Source organism: Adiantum capillus-veneris, chromosome 10 (genome assembly GCF_014529385.1).
Source record: "Adiantum capillus-veneris isolate H3 chromosome 10, ASM1452938v2, whole genome shotgun sequence".
Classification (NCBI taxonomy): domain Eukaryota; kingdom Viridiplantae; phylum Streptophyta; class Polypodiopsida; order Polypodiales; family Pteridaceae; genus Adiantum; species Adiantum capillus-veneris.
The window spans coordinates 43,182,869-43,198,213 of record NC_140940.1 but is presented as its reverse complement, the minus strand read 5'-3'; the positions used below and the strand labels follow the sequence as shown (position 1 = coordinate 43,198,213).

The following is a 15,345-nucleotide window of genomic DNA, read 5'->3' as shown; positions in this document are numbered from 1 at the left end:
AGCTTATAAATTAACCAATGTATCATCTTTGCATATCTTTTGGATCATCCATTACAGTAATAAATACACAAACAACTTTGACAAAAAGATCATCAAGTCTTTTTGAGCATTTGTATCACATAGAAACTAAAGTAACAATAAAACTACTCATAAACAAGTAGATATATCCTTTAAACTCTTATGAAACCTCATGATGTAGATTGACTAATTTAGACATGAACTTTAATTTGTTTGCAAATAAAAAATAACGTCATCATCTCAAAAGAGATAATATTTTAATTGGTTCTAAAACAATAAATTGTTCAATAACCAAGAAAATGACAAATAACATGAAATATAAAGTTCAACATGGTCTATTCTGCACTTGAGACCTTACATAAAAACGACTTTCACTTGATCAAAAGTAAACTCATGATCAAGTTCCCTTTCAATGATAACCCTCCCACTGTCAACCGACCACCTCTCCAAATTCACTCTCATTTTCTCTAAATTCAAACATCTCTTATGCTCAAAAACTGAGCACTCCTCTCTTTTAATCTTGCAGTAACTAGATTTTAAAACTAGATACACGTATTCAATAGTCTACAGGTCAAAGTATTTAAGGAGAATAGTCTCCTTCTCACCCACATTTAAAGATGAAACCTACATAATCACATAACTTGCTACTATAAACAAAGGGTTTTATGAAAACAGATTTTATGTGCATGATAACAAAAGGTCTAAATATTAAAAAGATGAGAATTAATTTATCAAAATTTTGGACATACACATTGGATATGCTACTTGCAATGCATTTCTCATCCTAAAAAATTTATCAAGACGAGCTTAGTATTATCAAATTTGGACTACTCTTACACATGTATGTTATTTTTTAATACTACCTTTGTTTTGTTCTTTGACTTCTTGGAAGATTCTTTTCCAAGCTTAGTAACAAGAGACTCTTTAAGCTTTGCACTAATCTATTCAATAATCTCATGTATAAATTATATAATCTTGTTAAAGAAATTTTCAAAAAACTATACACTTTATTACATTGAGTGCGAGTCAAAGAAAATTTATTTCAAACTTTACAAAAGTAAAGATTGTCACCTTTCTCTCTCTAGTACTTTTTTGTGAAGCCTCATGATTATTTGCTTGACATGTTGATGGAACAGAATCCATGGTCTCATATCCAAACTAAAAATACATATATATGAGAATATTTTATTGTAAAAACAAAACACATAGATCATTAATTTCATCACCTTCAATGGCAGGTCACTCAAGAGACTTTCTCTTTGCTCTGGCAAGGCTTTGAATCATTGCTACTTGATAGGAATGAACCAAAAGGTGGAAAAGATCCATCCACATTATCTAAATTGAGGTCCTCAAATTGAAAATTCTTTAGAAGATAATAAAAAAATTGCAGAAAAACTTGTTTATGGTGCTTTAAGTTATATTTATCTATACTATTTGAGAAGAAGCATCTACCTGCACCTGTAATGAAGATCCCATACTTTTGGTTTTCTTTCACATAGAGAGTAATTCTTGTCTCTATAATTGACAAACCATTTCACAAGACTTCAATTTGAACTTAGCAACATGAAAGTACTGAATTTTATTCATAATTCTTGTAAAGACACTCAATTCATGAAGTAAAAAGACTCACAATTTTCAATGAGTCAATTAATCCCAGCGTGCCCTCAAATTGAGTTTGTCCCACCAATTCCATACAATCCACATGAGACTCCTCTTCCACATCATCACATATTTTAGGGTTAATGTCTACTACTAGCTCAATGCTAGACACCTATACAAACACATAAGTAAACACATGGCACATACATCTAGCATAGGAAAGAAAGGTCAAAATATAAGTATAGTCTCTATGATTGAATATTTTGAAGCAACAATATCACCATTTTCAATTTTTGTAGTGCCATGTGCCTTGAAAAGTAAGATAAGGTTAGTTAATTTCTTTAATAAGGCTCCTATCAGTCCCACTATCTTTATATATAATTACAAAATATATACACACTTACATCATTTATAGTCTTCCCTTGCCAAATTCAAACTTCAAAGGTGCCTATTTATAAATCTTAGTTGAAATAAGATCGTGAACTTTATGTTGCTCAAGGAAATTATCAAACCATCCTATAGTTGTCTAAGAGCACCCTATGTTACTCATCGAAGTAGACCTCCAAAAGGTTCTTGTCATATAAAATCTAATTGGGTCTCTTAACTTTGGTTTTGGTGGGAAAAAACTTCCATCGTATGAAGGGATAGGGACCTCAATCTCTGCCATGTAATCTTAAAGACAAATAAAACTACAATACCAATTCACAAAAAAAAATGGCACCACTTAAATACTATTGAATGAAGGAATATGGACCTCGTTCTCTGCCATCTAAGCTTTATGACAAATAAAACTTTGATAAGAACTCAAATTTTTTTTGGCCACCATGTAGAGCTCAAGAAACAAACATTAGGGAAAATTTGAACTCTCAAAGGGGACCTATAAGGAGGTTTGACTTTGCCTCCCTTGTCCAAAGTGCACAACCCAATTAAGTACATAAAGCTTTGTTAAAGTCCTATCAACCAACATATCACTGGAAAAATCTTAGAAAGTAGGTTCTAAATCCCCAAACTTTGACAAATTTTTAGTTGATTTGTAGAAATTATGGCCTCCTCATTGAAGCTAAAATATGGGGGAGAGATACCATTTATAAGACAGAATTGTTACATAAAAAAGTGGAATCCTTTAGAATATAAGGAATTTGATGGCATGCTATATCAATGGATAGATATCAATGAGTACATTCTAAATCCAAACTGTCCAACAAGTTTTGATTTCATTTGGGAAAGTTTCACCATGCACGCATTTTGGACAAGAGGGAGAAAGTGAAAGTAAAAGTCCTTATAGGGCCCATTTGAGAGTCCAAATTTTCCCTAATGTAAACATGTACTTTAGATGTCAAATCATATACTTTCAACTTTTAATAAAATAGAATGTCCCTAAAATCGTTCATGAAAATTGAAAAAAAGGCAATATAGAAGCATAGCTTCTACATAGAGCAATAGATAATTAAATTCCATTTAGATGCATATTAGGCCTACCACATGTGCCATGGTAGGAAAGTCACTTTTTCACCCTCTAAAATTCTTCTTTGCTTTAAAATTTTCCACCTTTGGACTATAATTAAACAAGTTGATATAAGATTTTAGTCCTCATTCTTGCTATTCGTTCTCCATTGAGAAATGTTGCTATCCATTTCTTGAAGTTTTGTAAGTAGTACCTGCTTTAAAGTAGAGTCCACTTCTCGAACAAGAGCATGTGCTAGTTGACAAGCAAAAGATTCTCCATCACCACACTTTTTGACTTGGACTATGTCCTTCTCCTCAAGCCATGGATGTACACATCCATCACTCAGTAAGAACCTACAAATGCCTAGATCTTTAGTCTCAAAGGAAATAATGCAGTTTTGAAACCTCCACATTGAAATAAACTTGTGTATTAGTGAACTGATTTTCCTTATGCAATCCCAAGAGAAATGCATGGGGGTGACTTGAAGCATGCTCATTCCTGTAATTGGATCCACATCCAACTTTTCAACATCTTCTTCAACCAAGATTGACTGCCTGTAATAATCTTAACAAAAAAATAGTAGAATTTCTTCCTAGGACTGGAAATCAAAGAAGGATCTAATTCACGCTTTCCACTCACCTACAAAAGCTGAATTTTCTTGATAATTATCAAATCTCACCACAATTGTATCTCCTACACTAAATAATTCTCCTTTGAATGGAACCTTCTTGTGTTGTAACACATTAGCAGGATTGAACCCACAGTGACTCATAAATTGTTTCTCCTCACTTGATGGAAGTCTCCAGTCTTGCCTTTGTGGGATGATGATGATTCCTTCACATGGATAGTCACATCGATATGCTAAGTGATCATTCCACAAATCCTCTGCCTTTAAGATGGATGATACTCTCAAGATTCCATTTTTATGCCGTTGTTGATAGTGAAGAATATTACCCTCATCTATCATATCTCCTTCAGGTGACATGATTGCAAAATGAAGCTCTCGATGCAATCTTTGATAAGGAAAAAGTAAATGTTTATCATTTTCAATGTAGGAAAAGACCCATGTAAGAAGATTTCTCTTATGGAAGTTTGTATAGGAGATTTCACTCTCTTTGTTGTTCAACTTGATATTGGTATATGTGGAGACAAGGCGTGCATATATAAAGCACCAGATAACATCATGATTTCCATGATGGATGACATCATCTAAAGTATCTCCACTACCTTTAGAGTAAAACACAAATTAAGTTAGCATTACTTCAAAGCGCATATGACTTAGAGAAACTGCTTTTTACATACCGCAAAGAGGTCATATGTGCCACATGCTTGAGTGGTGAAGAGTTTACACCCAATGACTCTTCACGCCTGAGTCTCCAAGATGCAAGAAGGGTTTGTGCTACCTTTATATCCTCCTTAGACCATTGGCCTCTGCTATAGTTAAAAAATATGTGGAGAACATCAATCAACAAGAGTTCCAAGTCTTCCACTATTTCGAAAAACCCTCTACCTCAAGCAAGACAAATGGAATACAGAATTGTATAAATTTTTGGTTGTCTTATACCTTGTAGATTTTGTGATACTTGCTTGGGTTTCTAGGCCAACATTCATGGCGTATGGATGGAGCATAAATTAGGGCTCTTACTGATATATCATCAATCTTGTGGTTCATGCCATTGTTTGAGTTATTCATAAGAAATGATATATACTTTTGAAAAACATTCAATGAGAGAATGTGAATTGTGTCAAGATAAGATCCAACAGCAAGTCAAATCCATAAAGCTCCTTGTTGAGTTTAAGAAGTTACTCTAATGTATCGAGACAAGGCATCTTCCATTTCATCTATATTTTTCTTTGGAGGTGGATAGAAATATTGGAAGAGATTTTTGTCATAGAGATATCTCCCTTGAGATCTTGGGCTTGATGAATCCAAGGTGGAAGATGCCTTGTCTCTATGGCAAAAGTGTTGTGCACCATCCTTAAACAACCCAATCTTGCATTAACCAGGGTGGTCAATGGTGAGTATCATTACCATTGCATGCAGTCTGATGACCATTGAGGATGCCAATGTTGCATCGATCAAGTGAGAAGGATAACTGAAATTAGCTTGAAATCCATCTATATAATGTCTATAGCTCCCTCTCTAGTGGCTCAAAAAATACATGAAAAAGATCTCCAGAGAGTCCAATAATCTTCTTGCAACGTAACTAAAAGGGATACATAAAATTTGTATAGATTGTAAAATAGAGTTCTTTTGAGGGTTCAAACTCTAATTTCCACAGCATTGTAATTTCTTTGTGTTGTTTTTAATGATTGAAAACCATCCCAAATGAGGAGTAGTGCAAAGTCTTGAGGATCTCCCTAACACTCAAAATAGAAAAGGGTCCAATCAAGATGCAAAAGTATAGATAAAAAATCCAAAAATGACCAAGAAGTTAATGTTTTGAGAGAAGGGAGATATCTTGATGGTCTTCTTTGGGATTTTGATCAATCTATGACACAATTTTCATGTAAAAGCATTCATTTGTTGATCCTCATTCCAATTCAAGGATAACTTGTCAGAAGCATATCCTGATTGCCATTCCTTGTAAGAGTGCCTTCGTCTTTCACAAATGACGGAGGGGAGCTCAAAAGTTGCAGCTAGGATCCAAAAATCTTGAAGATCCCTACAATTGTCACCATCCCAAACTTCATCAATAACTAGATATAAATCTATGCTTGACCAATCCAACCATCTGTCCTTGTGGCCCCACATACACAAGATGTCATGGCACACAGTACAAGAAGAAGATACAAAGCTCTAACTGCTTTTGAATAGGAAGATAGTCAAATAAAATCATTTGTTTTTGTGGCAAAGCACTTTGTGCATCTTTCATAGCAATGAAGACAATTTCTTTTTAGTTGAGATGTCTCTCATTGTCTACCAAACAAAACGTTTGTACATTGTTTTCAGCTCTCTCCAACATGATGGAGCATTGATTCTACCAACATTGTCCTCCCAACTATCTAGAAGCTTTACCATGAGAGAGCTCAAACTCTCTACACCATTCTATGTGCTTTTTCCAAGAAAATCTTTAGCATATGATCTTGAAAATCAATCGAGAGATGATGTTCATGCCATAGGTCTTGCATTTGAACTATTTTTTGGAGAACCTTATCATCTATATTGGCTGCATATTCCTCTTGTTGCTATTATTGCTTGTAGTGGATCTTTATTGCTTGTATGGAAGATAGAAGGTTCATTCTCTTTGAAGCCTTGACCGTGATTTTCATCTATGATATCTATATAAGTACTATATTCAAGGATTTGACAATTCAAATTGGATTGAAGCTTGTTTGTGCTTCTAGGTGAAATGGTTTTTTCACATTGAAAAAGTATTGAAGAATGTATGCTTTGCATGTCAAATTCTGAGTTTATTTCTCGATATCTAGCATCAACATCTTGGTGCCTTTTATATGTTTATGGAGCTACCAACCTTCCACCATAGCAATATGCTTTGCATGAACACCATTTTTTTCTAGGTACTTGATGTGATGAGGTTTGAGCAATCTCAACCACAATAGCAGGTTGAGAGTTTGCGGTGGGATGCTCAAAATTTTCAAAACCGTCATATGGCCACCGACTTTCCACCACCCCAGCTCTGATGCCCTATTGACACAACCATTCGCTCTCCCTCTCCCCCCTTGATACACCTAATGAGCCTCATGGTTTGGCCTTATAAATCAGAATGAGGTGCAGTTTTTGTAGGTTGAAGTTGGGCAGGTGAAATTTTGATTGGGTTTTGCGGCTTGATAACTCGAGCACTAAGCAAACTGTGGCAATGCTTTAAAGGTTTGGGGCAAAAGAGTGTGTTTGGGAGATTATAGTGGATTTTGTGAGGCCTTAAGAGGCTAGGGAACCGTATGGTTGCAACGTCGTAGTTGAATGCTCACACATGCAACGGCAAGGGCCAATTTCAAACGGTTATATCTCGTCGACTTGGATTCCATTTGACATGCCATCAACTGCTATGGGCTTCATATACCACATAATTCTAATACAAACTATGGAGAGGATGAAAAAAATCCAAATAGAACACCGATTGAGGTAAAAACACTGACACAAAAATGGCCCCCAGCAATGAAACTTCAATTGATCATATCTGAGCCATTTAAACTCGGAAAAAAGACCAACATCCACCATATAATAAGTGCTTCAAGACCATGCATTTACTTCATCCTTGAATCTTTATCTGGAACTCCAATCCGATCCAGATCATAAAATCACTGCCCACTTCAAGATATCTAACTTTCACACCGCAGCTCCAATTGATGAGCCATAATGGCATGCCTATGGATCACTTTGAGTACTACAGTTTTAGTTCATAAATTTACATTTTTGACCACTTCAAACATATCCACTTTTGGCATTAAAAAACAAAGTTCTTGGACCTTTAAAATTGCATCTAGCATACATTTAGCAGTAAGATTTTCCTGCTATAGAGCCCTTATCTCACTGGATAATAAACATAAAGGCTTAAAATAGTCCTAATTTGTATCCTTTTGTTCTTTTTCCCATCATGGAAGCGGAGTGACACGACATCCACCCCCTCTAAATCTACATAGCCTCCGATATGTGCCAACCAGTCTTCAATTCACATGGTTCTCTTAATTTGTTATTTAGAAACAAAATGGCCTTAAAGCCACATGGTGCTTTTTTTTCAAGCTACAGACCCTATGGCGCGAAGGCCACAAGGTGCTCTAAGGTCACAAGGTTCTCTTTATGATGACTAGAAATCCTATGGTTGTAAGGCCACAGGATTCTCTTTGTGATGGCTAGTAAACTAATGGCCCTAAGACCACAGGGAGCTATTTGTGTAAGGTAGAAACCCTATGGCCCTAAGGCCAAATGGTGCTCTTTGTGTACCCTAGAAACCCTATGTCCCTAAAGACACATGGTGTTGTTTGTGTTAACTACAAACCCTATGGACCTAGGCCATAGGGTACTCTTTTTATTAGCTAGAACCCCTCTGGCCCTAAGGCCATAGGGTGCTCTTTTTTATGGCTAGAAACCCTATGGCCTTAGGGCCATAGGGTGATCTTTGTGATGGCTAATAACACTATGGACCTAAGGCTAGAGGGTTCTCTTTTTGTTAGCTTGAAACCCTATGGCCATAAGTCCACCTGGTGATCTTTGTGTTTTCTAGAAACCCTATGGCCCTAAGGCCACATGGTGCTCTTTGTGTTAGCTAGAAACCCTATGGCCCTACGTCCATAGGGTGATCTTTGTTGGCTAGAAACCCTATGGCCCTATATCCATGGGGTTCGCTTTGTGTAAGCTAGAGACCCTATGGCCCTAAGGCCACATGGTGCTCTTTTTTCTAGCTAGAAACCCTATGACCCTAAGGCCACATGGTGCTCTTTTTTTTAGCTAGATATCATAGGCCCTAAGACCACAGGGTGCCCTAAGGCCATATGGTGCTCTCTGTGATGGTTTGAAACCCTATGGCCCTAAGGCTAGAGGATGCTCATTGTGATGGGTGGCTAGTAATCCTATGGCCCCAAGGCACATGGAGCTCTTTGTGTAAACTAAAAACTCCATGGCCATAAGGCCACATGTTTCTCTTTTTGTGCTAGAAACTCCATGGCCCTAAGGCCACATGCTTCTCGTTTTTTCAGCTAGAGACCCTATGGTCCTAGGGCTAGAGGTTGCTCTTTTTTTAAGGCAGAAACCTTATGACCCTAAGGCCATAGGGTTCTCTTTGTGATGGCTAGAAACCCTATGGCCCTAAGGCCATAGGGTGCTCTTTGTGATGGTTAGTAACCCTATGGCCTTAGGGCCATAGGGAGCTCTTTTTGTAAGCTAAAAACCCTATGGCTAAGGCCAGATGGTTCTCCTTTTGTTAGTTAGAAAACCTATGGCCCTAAGGTCACATGGTGCTCTTTGTTCTATCTAGAAATCCTTTGGCCCTAAGGCCACAAGGCTCTCTTTTTGTTAGATAGAGACCCAATGGCCCTAAGTCCAATAGGTTTGTCTTTGTGTTATCTAGAAAATCTATGGCCCTAAGGTCACATAGTGCTCTTTGTGATGGCCATATGCTTCCTAGATAACAAAAAGAGCACAGATCTATTTTTGATAGCTAGAAGCCTTATGGACATAGGGAATTCCTCAGTCCACAGGGTTCTCTTTGTGATCGCTAGAAATATTATGGCCCTAAGACTACATGATGCTCTTTGTGATGTCTAGGGCTTCCAACCGTCACAAAGAGAACCTTTTGGCTTTAGGTCCATAGGGTTTCTAGACATCACAAAGAGCACCCCATAGCCCTAAGTCCGCACGATTCTCTTTGTGATGGCTAGAAATTGTACAACAATGAGGCCACAGAGAGCTCTTTGTGTAAGCTAGAAACCCTATGGACCTAAGGACACATTGTGATCGTTTTGCTAGCTAGAAACCCTATGGCCCTAAGACCACAAGGTTCTCTTTGTGTTAGATAGAACACTATGGCCCTAAGGCCACATGGTGCCTTTTTTGCTAGCTAGAAACCCTATGGCCCTAAGTCCACAGGGTGCTCTTTGAGCTAGCTAGAAACCCCGTGGACCTAAGGTCATAGCATGCTCTTTGTGATGGCTAGAAACCGTAATCATCACAGAGAGCACCTTGTGGCTTGAGAAACATAAGGTGATCTAGAAACACTATGGACATAATTCCACATGGTGCTCTTTCTGTCAGCTAGAAACCCTTAGGCCCTAATTCCACAGGATGCTCAAAGACCATAGGGTGCTATTTGTGATGTCTAAAAACCCTATGGCCATAAGGCACATGGTGCTCTTTGTGATGGCAAGAACAAAGATTCTTATATAATACCTAGGGGAGACTAGTGCCTGGAATCCACCTCCCAGCCTCCAACTACATAGGCCAAGCTCCTAGCCCTTTGCACTAGCTGGATTCCCTTTCCACATTGCCTAGTCCGGCCCTTGGCCCCATCCATGACTCCCTGGCCTTTCTATTATCCTGACATTACTCCCCCCTTAAGGAAGAGTTTTCGTCCTCAAAAACAAAAGTGAGAAACTTATTCTTAAGAACACTAATGTTTTCCCAAGTGGCACCTTCCTCAAGTTGATCTTTCCACTCGATTAAAGCTTGTCGACGTACATGATGATGTTTATGTAAATCATGACAGTTGAGAATTTGTTCAAGTTCATGCGGTAAGGTAGGAGGTTCAATGAAATGGACCAGAATCTGTTGGCCAATGACATTGTCATCCCCATGTAACCGCTTACGTAAACGGCTTACATGAAACATCGGATGAATAAGAGAATGTGTAGGTAGCGATAATTTGTAGGCACGATCACCCACTTGCTTGAGTATTTTGAAAGGCCCACAATATCGTGGAGATAATTTAGGTGCTGGCCCCGTGTTAAAAATTTTTGAATGCTCTGGCACACATAAAAATACTTCCTCCCCTTCCTCAAAGGTAACTTGCCGACGCTTCTCATCAGCGTACTTCTTGTACCGATCCTACACTTGTCAAACATTTCGACGAGCGAGTTTCAGCATATCCATGTGGTCTTGGAGAAAATCCTTAACCTATTGGAGTTTTTTGGTTGCCAACCCCACCATAACAGGTGACCTAGGTTGAAAACCATACATGAGCATGAAAGAGCTAAATCTAGTCGTGACATGCTTAGCACTATTCTAAAGCAAACTCAAGAAGAGGTAAATATTCTTCCCAGTCTGATTGTTTCTTGCTAACGTTTGCGTGTAGCATATCCTCTAGCACTTGGTTAACTCGTTCAGTTTGACCATCCGTTTTTGGATGATCGCCTGTAATGAGGTTGATTTGTGCACCCAATCGTTTAAAAATAGTCCTCCAAAAATGACTGTTAAACTTGGGATCATGATCACTAACAATGTTACTTGGCAAACCATACAACTTGTATAGGTTGTCCACAAATAACTTGGCTAATTCTAGAGTCTTAATTGTTGATCTGGTCGGAATAAACTTACATAGTTTAGTCAGCCGGTCTACGAACACCCATACCGAGTCATGACCTTGTACAGTGGTTGGTAAACCCACAATAAAATCCATAGAGATACTTTCCCATTTACCATTGGGATTTTCCAGAGGATGTAAGAGTCCTCCTGCTTTGTTAACCTTACATTTTTGGCAATGCAGGCAATAATCTTGAACAAAGCCCTGTAAACCTAGCTAGTAAAACTTTCGTCGTACAAATGCATAAGTCTTTCTAATACCCGGGTGCCCTCCAATTGGACTATCATGACATTCTTAAAGAATTTTGCGCCGAATGTTTGTGTCCATCGGTACACAAAATCGCCCCTTGTGGAGTAGGTACCCATTGTTGATGGTGAAATGCTTCCATTGCTGTAGTTCATCAGTCGACAAAGGAGAACTATGTGTGGAGGTTAATGCTACACTACCAGCATTGGAGTGAGAAGGATCCCACATCTGTACATGGATCCACACTTTGGAATATGCATTATCTTGCTCATATTTTCCCTTTAAAGAATCCAAAAATTAACTACAAAGTTCCATGAACAAGGGAGAATTGATCTCTGGTATACGACTAAGAGCTTCAGCCACCACATTGTATCCTCCTTTACGATACCGGAGCGTGGCGTCATATTCTTGAAGAATCTCAGTCCACCTGGCTTTCTGACCCTTCAAATCGGTTTGTTGTGTAAACCATTTGATGCTTTCATGGTCAAACACATTCTCAAACTGAGTATCATGCAAATAATGTCTCCATGTTTTCAACGTAGACACTATTGCATAGAGTTCGTGTTCATAAGCAGAGTAGTTCTGTTGTGCTGCATCAAGATTCTTGCTTTCAAATGCAATTGGCCGCTCGTCTTGTAATAGGACTGCTCCAATAGCACAGTCATTGGCATCTGTTTCCAAAACGAATGGTTTCAAAGGATCTACAATAGCTAGTATTGGAGTTGTAGCTAATGCATCCTTGAGCATATTAAAACTATGCTGTTGAGCGGGTCCCCAATGAAAAGCTTGCCTTTGCCTTTCAGTTGGTCTGTCATGGGAACACCAATATTAGCATCGTTTTGAATGAACCTTTGATAAAAACCTGCAAATCCTTTAAAAAAATTGTAACTCTTCTAGAATTTTAGGAGAAGGCCACTGCCGAATTGTATCCACTTTGGATTGATCCATATGTAGCCCGGTAGCTGAAATAACATGCCCAAGTTAGTGAATTTCTTCATTTAGGAAATCACACTTAGATTCCTTGGCATATAATTGATTTGTTCGTAACAATTTAAACACCTGTCTTAGATGTTGTAAGTGTTCTTCTTCAGAATCACTATATACCAGAATGTCAAATTTGCCCAAGCACGGCTTCAAGACACTATCCATAAGTTTCATGAATGTTGCAGGCGCATTGGTTAACCCAATAGGCATAACCAAAAGCTCATAGTGTCCAAACCTTGTTCGGAATGCAGTTTTGGGTATATTAGCAAGTCGAATACGTACTTGGGGATAACCTGACCGCAAGTCTATTTTTGTAAAAATACAAGCGTGAGTGAGTTTGTCGAACAACTCATCCATGCACGGTAATGGGTACTTGTTCTTAACAATAGCTACATTTAAGCCACGGTAGGCTACGCACATGCGCATACTGCCATCTTTTTTCTTCACTAATAGGATAGGAGAAGCCCATGGTGAAGAACTCGGTTGGATAAACCCTCTGCTAAGATAGTCAGCAAGCTGACGTTCACCTCAGCAACTTCAGAGTAACTCATGCGGTAGGGTGGTTTACTGACAGGCTTACTGCCTGCAAACCACATCGATGCTATGTTGCACCGATCGTGTTGGTGGTAAATCATTAGGAAAAACATCATGAAATTCCTTTAATAAATCTTTTTAAATCACTAGCAACCTTTGCTTGTTGGGAAGTAGCCATTGATGGAAGAGATGAGAGAGAAGCATGCGGCGTTGAGGAATGTTCAACAGATTCAATGTTAGAGAGAAAATGAGACAATGAGTAACACAATAAAACTTGATCTATTTCATTGTCAAAAACGACCTGCATAAGGTTAGCTATACATATCAGTGGTGAAGAAGGTACATCCTTCTCTCCTAACAACAACACATGTGCGTCATGGGATTCAAACATCGAGCTGTTCTGCTCATAGCTACGCTTCAGTGATGGTCCTAATCTATGCAACCATTCCCTACAAAGGACCACATCTGCCCTCTCCATGTTCATAACCTGAAAATCTAAGGATGTGGAGTAGCCTTGTACTTCCAAGAGTACAGCTCGGACTTGAGTATCCCAGATTTCGGCATCATATCTATTCATCATTGCTACCTTGTAGTGGTGGGTACTCCGAGTGTGAGGAAATTTGAGTTTTTTCATCAATCCATAATTGATGAAATTGTGAGTAGCACCGTCATCAACCAAGATGCGCACCTTGTGCCCTTGAAGAGATCCATGCATACGTACTAATTCATGTGGTCCGAAGTTCTATTGCCACATGGAAGCTCTGAGACAGCATTCATGCACCACCTCAGTGTGTGTTACTTCTACTGTAGAGAATATTGAGGAAGACTCAAGAGGTAGCAGTTGCACCATGTGCACTGATTTCTCTTTGCCATGAGTAGTAGATTTCCCCTTCGGAGGACCTCTGGACCCCTTGGGTTTTTTAGTTGCTTCAGAGTTGGCTACCATAAAATTCCTGTTATTGTGCCCATACGGTGTGCGTGTATTACCATGTGTATTAGCAAGCATGTGATTATTACGTGATTTCTTTTCATCTTGATCATCATGACTGTGTGCTTTCACTATGGCTTCCTCAAGTGTTTTAGGATCTTGAGTCTTGACGTGCTTCTTAAGCTCTCGCGTCCCCACGTACTTGCTCAAAGGTGTCTAGTCCTTCCAACTTAAGGATAACATGCCGATAGTGAGATATATATTCAAGTAATGATGGGTATTGGTGCATGGAACATGTGTCCCAAACCGTCCAATTCCAATCTGCCTCATTTGTAGGAAAAAATTATTTGCGAAACATAGCCTAAAAGGTTGCCCAACTCTGTGGTATGATATTCTTCTCCTTGAGAGACATCCACCACTTGTAGGCCTTGCCTTCCAGAGTTAAGATTGTTTGCACTGCTTAGATTGCGTCCGGAGTACTCCGTAAGGCGTGAATTCCATCCCACTTGTTGAGAAAGATATTCACTGCATCCTTATTGAGATCTCAATCTTCTCCCTTAAAAATCGGTGGTTTGGTGTTTTTCAACAACTCATCCACCTCTTTGTAGTGAGAGTGTGGAAAGAATCTGGAGATGGACCCTGTCCATGATCAAAAGGGCCTTGCCCCTGAGTAGCAATTTGCTCATGCATGTGTGTGGCAATAGGGCCCTTGGCCTACTATTGTGTAAGTTGTATCACTAATGTGGATAATTTAGTGATGTTTTCATTTAAAGATGCAAAAATTCCTTCCATGACTAATATGCGTGTCTGAAGTGCACGAAGTTCTTGAATATCAAGCAGTCCATAAGCGTCGTCACCCGCCGTAGCATCGCGGGCACTCTCCTTGAGAGCATCCGGCTGCGAGCCATCATGGGCAGGATCAGGCGTATGATGCTCGAAATCAAAATTCATATTGATATCTTAATCCATGGCAACACCGTGCAGTGTAAGAAAGATAAGGAAGAATACCTTGATTCCAAAAAATAATCCCGTAGTCGTAGTTTGGACCGCAGCTGATAATTAGCCGTGCTAATTACGTTGGTCATCAAAGCTTTAAGAAACTCGTAAATCCATGATGTTGGATACTTGTTTGAAAACTTACAAGTTGTCGTCTTCGAAGCTTGACATCTTGTCGAGAAGAAGTTCTTGGCTCTTCGGTGATGTTATGTTGACCTTGGTGTTCAAAGCCGAAAATATTGTCGTATAATAATTAAGTGCAAAAATTTGCAACTTAATCACTCCTGGATTGCTGAACGGTATGCCGAGAATCGAGGGTCGTGCCTCTCTTTGTATGATGCCAAAATCTATTTGGCTTGTATGCCGTAACCCGTTCAACTTGTATGGGTGTATGCCGAGGTGGGCATGCACCCTAAGTCAATAACCAATTTTCCCAAAAGATTTGACCTTAGGGCATCATGTGAATAAGAAAGCCACAGCGTGATGGCGTCCTGCTCATGAGTCGTCAAGAGCGAGCAAAGCTTGCTACACCGCGGGGAGCGATTGGTTGCACCTGCCACCACAGAGACGGGTTGTCTCTAGCACGGGCTCGTGCGCCTGTCAAGGCCGAAAATGCC

At 39.1% G+C, this 15,345-nt stretch overlaps 1 pseudogene; it reads right to left on the bottom strand.

Moving 5' to 3' along the window:
• Positions 1-372: 372 nt before the first annotated feature.
• On the bottom strand, positions 373-5,819 carry LOC147448750 (uncharacterized; annotated as a pseudogene).
• Positions 5,820-15,345: the final 9,526 nt, after the last annotated feature.